We start from the raw sequence: 5094 nt of genomic DNA on the forward strand, positions 1-5094 counted from the left end.
TGTAGGTACTTGCTTTGAATTTGTTCCTTTTGCTTCTTGTTGTGGTACCATGCTTGTGGGCTGGGGATGAGATGAGATGAGAGCCTGCTTTCCACCTTAAAACCCTGTAGTTATGGAGTTGTCATTGTAGGTAGATATGATATGATACCAAAGGGAAATAATAAGATCTTTGAGATATGATTAATCCAAACAAATATCTGAATTGCTTAAACTACAACAACTAGATCAGGTCTAAAGCTCCTTTCTACTGATGTGTAAGGACAAGGTGTCTTTGAATCTGGCACTGTGGCAGGTGGGAGCACCTACCATGTTTCCCCGAAAATAATACCTACCCATAAAATAAGCCCTAGCAGGATTCCTAAGCATTTTCACAATATAAGCCCTACCCCGAAAATAAGACCTAGTGACGGGCGTGGCTACTCAGTGTATCTGCACAACCCATGCATTTTGTTGCACAGCGGTGAAGACAAGCAGCCCTTCTCATCTGCCCCATCGTGACAGCTACTATCCCACAGGTGCCCAGAAGGTATGGGCAGCCCCACCAGCAAGGTCGGCTCCCCCTGTCAGGTCCCGGCCATCCTGTGCGTGCAGCAAGCTGAGGCTTTGAGGGGAAAATAACACATCCCCTGAAAATAAGCCGTAGGGTGTCTTCTTGAGGAAAAATAAATATAAGACCCTGTTTTATTTTCGGGGAAACATGGTATCTTCTCACCCAACCTTCCTCTTTATTTCATTATAGGTCATCAGTGCCTTTTTTGAGCCTGCCCAAGACTCATTTCAAATCATTTCTCCTCTTTTTTTAATCCGAGACTCACCACAGCCGCACAAGCCAGTGAGTAAAGCCTATGTGGAAGGGAGGTACAAAACCTTTCAAAGTAAATGAGGAATGGGAAACAACTCTGTCTCCACTCTCGCCGTCAATTCTTGCTGAGCGCCAGAACACAGTCCCACAGTAGACAATGCCATCTTGTGGTTCTTGTGAAAATCATTCCTTGGAAAATTCAAGAAGGTCATTGTTTAAATCTCACCACTAGTGTTCCTTCCCATCATGTTTTCGCAGATTAAACCATCATTCTCTAAGCCTTCACCTAACAAAAACAGGAGAGAGATTATCGATAAAAGCAGCAGGTCACTCTAAAATGGGAAAAATCTCATATGCTGTCTTTAAAATCCTTAGCACATTTGTGCTTTTGACAGAAAGACAGAGGCAGGCGGGCTCTGTGGTTTGTTTACCTTGGGAAGCAGTTACACATTACTCTTTTTATAATAACACAGCCCAGAATACTCTGTCCCATGCCACACTGTCATCCTGCGCGTCAGCACTTTGAGTATTGAATCATGTGCAGAAAGCCCTCGTCCACACTTGTCTGAAAATGTTTCCTCTGGGTTAAAACCCACACATAAAGGTTTCGGCAGCAGCAGCTGTTTGGGCCACTTTTTGGAGTTATGTGAGTACTGTGGGTTCAGTTATATTTCCTTGGAACATAAAAATAGGAGGTTTTGGTTTGTTACCTTTGGAACCTCAGGGAAATCAAAACCAGAGCTCATTTTAGATACTGAAGCGATTAATCCGCGGTGTTCTCTGAGTTGAAGTAATGATTTCATGCACTGAAATAGTTCCTGAAGCAATATCCTATCTCTTTTCTGTTCATAAGTGACCAGAAACAGCATTTAAAAAAATCCTGCAATAGAACACAGAATACTCTTAGGTATAATAAGCATACCAATTAATGTTTCTTTTGTTTATAACCCAATTCCAGTAGAATCTACTAAAAACAAACTTATATAAAAATGTGGTTTAAATTATTAATATTTAAATTTTAATTTGTCATACGATATTAAAACACTCTGATAACATCTATGGGAATAAGCAAACTGTGTTTTCGAAAGCAATTTGCCCTTTCAAGACCTCAAATATTTCTCACAAAATTAACTTACTTATTTAGTCAACAGATATTTTTTGAGAGCTTACTAGGTCCCAGACACTCTATAAGGAACTGGGTACCCAGAAATTAGTAAGGTGTGGCTCTTGCCTTCAAGGAGTTCACAGTGTAATGGGAGCAACAGATAAGTAAACAAGTAATTAAAAATGCACACGGTTAGTTCTGCAAAGGGCGGAATTGGGAGTTACACAGTCAAACATTGGAGCAACACAGCAATCCAACCTTAGGAATCATAGGAGGTTTTTAGATGAAAGTGACAAAATGAAAAATGAGAAAGAGTTCACCAAGTGAAAGAGTAAGAAATAGTATTTTACCCAAAGAGAAGAGCATGTGCAAATATCAAATACAGGGAGGATCTTAGGCTCAGAGAATAAGAAGCACCTGAGCAGTGTTGGGGAAAAGAGTAAGAGATGGGCATGCATCTGAGAGAAAGGGAATAACTGGACCTTCAAATCCATGTCAGTGAATGTGCTGATTATCCCGAGGACAGAGGGAAGCTATGGAGTAGTTAATCAAGCTAGAGGGGCCAACTACCCTGGTTTTCCTGGGACTGTCCCAGTTCTAACACTGAAAGTCTTTTGTTTCAGGAAACCCCTCTGTCCCAGAAAAGCCAGGGTAGCTGATCACCTTAAATGTGCCACCATAAAATTTGGTTTCAGAAATATCATCATTGCTGCAAGGTGGAGACTAGATCAGAAAGAGCATGTCAGAAAGGGGATCAGGCTGTTCAAGCAATATGGGAGAGAGATAATAGTGGCCTGAACTAAAATAGTGGTGGCGGGGATGGGGAGGAGTGAACAGGTTCAAGAAGAGATGCCTAAGATGAAGATTGAATAGAGGACTTGTATGGTGTGGGAGGGAAGGGAGTGGTGAGGAAGTATAAAGCATCTAGAATAATTCTTAGATTTCCTAATGGCTTAGTCAACTCAAGTGGGTAGAAGTGCCAAATAGGAAAGTTTCCAAAGAGGAAACTGAAAGAGCAATGAGTTTGGGGAAGAACATAATGAAAGCATTTTGAAAATATTGAGGAACTTGAGGGACCTGTGAAATTCTAAGTAGAACCATCCTATACTCAGGTAGTTTAGGTAAGAGATTCGGGATAGACATATAGATTTGAGAGTCTTCTATATATGGGTGATGATGTTGCAATGGGTGAGGTCGCCAAGGGAGTATGTAAAAAGAGAAAGAGGAAATAGCTAAAATCTACAATTAGGATTCTGGCAGTGGCAAAACAATGTACAGAGGAAACTTCCAGGGAAATGAAAAGCAGAAGAGTTACAAAAGCTAAGGAAAAGGAAATTAAGCTTTCCAGAAAGAGGAAGCAGTCAACATTATCAAATGATGTACTAACATCTAGTAAGATGAAGATCAAAAGAGCCCATTGGGTCCAATGACATAGAACTTATTGATGACCACATGGAGAGCAGTTTCAGCAGGCAGCAGAGGTAGAGTTGGGTTTGCTGGGAATTAACGACAGGGATTGTAAATGGAAGGTGAAAGTAGAGAGAGAAATTACAGATAGCTCTTTCACAAAGTTTGTTTGAGACAGGATGGAGAGAAGAAGATGGCAGCTAGAAGATGAGCAGGGATCAGGGAAGATGTTTTCTAAGATGGAAGCACTCAACCCCAGACAAATGTGCTGTATCTGAGGTCACTCCAGCAGTGTTGTGATGACTCCACAATTCAGGCAGCCCCGAGTGTGGACTGGCATACCCTGCTTGAGAACCATATGTGTTTCCCTGGAGTTTTACACCAGTGGTAACACTTAAAGTAATCCTCTCAAACTGGTATGATAACCTCTATAGCCTTTCAACTGGGTGCTCTTTCTCCAATATTTCTACCTTCAAACCCATTTTCACCCAGCAGCCTATGACCGTTTAAAAAATATAAACTATGAATCAACCACTAATGAAACCATAAAAAGAGACACACTCAAAAATACTATTAAAAAGTAAGATGGAATTCTTAAAATTGTTCAAGTAACCCACAGGAAGGTAAGAAAAGAGAATCACAGGAACAAGAAACAAAGGAAACAATTGAGAAACAACTAGCAAAATGGCAGACTCCAGCTCTAACATACAAGTGATAACCTTAAATTTAAATGGCTTAAATACACTAATTAAAAGGCAGCAATTGGCAAAGTGGGTAACCTCTTTTTAGATTTAACAACAAAAACATAATACATAAAAAGAAAATTTGATAAAGTTTACCTCATCAAAATTAAAAACTCTTGCTCTACAAAGGGCCCTATTGAGAAGATAAAAAGACAAGCTACAGAATGGGAAAAAACATTTACAAACCATATATCTGACAAATAAGTTGTATCTAAAAATATATAAAGAACACTTAAAACTAAATAGTTATTAAAAACACTATTCAATTAGAATCTGGGCAAAATACATGAGAAGACATTTAATTGAACAGGATATACAGATGGCCAATGAGTACAAGGGAACATGTTCAACATCATTAGCTATTTGGGAAATGCAAGGCAAAACCATAATGCACTAGCACTAAACCTATAAACATGACTAAATTTTTTAAAAAAATAGTTGTAACATAAAATGCTAGAGAAAATGGATCACTCATATTTTTTTTTGCAGATAACGTACTTTATTGTATATTTCAAAATGGCTAGCAGAAAAGCTCTAGACTGTTCCTAACTCAAAGAAATCACACTTGTTTGAGGTGATAGATATCATGATTATACTGTTTTTCAATCATTACACATTATATGCATGTGACAAAATGTCACATGTATCCCATAAATATGTCCAACTATTATGTGTCAATAAAAAAAGAAAGAAGGGAAAATAAATATCATTAAAAGACTAACATTATATATTATTGGCACAATTCAGTTTTTTTTTTCAAATAACATTTTTTTATTTCAGCATATTATGGGGGTACAAATGTTAAGGTTATGTATATTGCCCATGCCTTCCTCCCCCCCTCAAATCAGAGCTTCAAGCTTGACAATCCCCCAAACGTTGCACATCTCACTCATTATGTTTGTATATACCCATCCCCTCCTCCCCTCTCCCATCTGCCCGACACCCGATAAATGTAATTCCTATATGTCCACTAAGGTGTTGATCCATTAATACCAATTTGCTGGTGAGTATACGTGGTGCTTGTTTTTCCATTCTTG

The sequence above is a fragment of the Microcebus murinus genome, chromosome 12 (genome assembly GCF_040939455.1).
Source record: "Microcebus murinus isolate Inina chromosome 12, M.murinus_Inina_mat1.0, whole genome shotgun sequence".
Lineage (NCBI taxonomy): Eukaryota > Metazoa > Chordata > Mammalia > Primates > Cheirogaleidae > Microcebus > Microcebus murinus.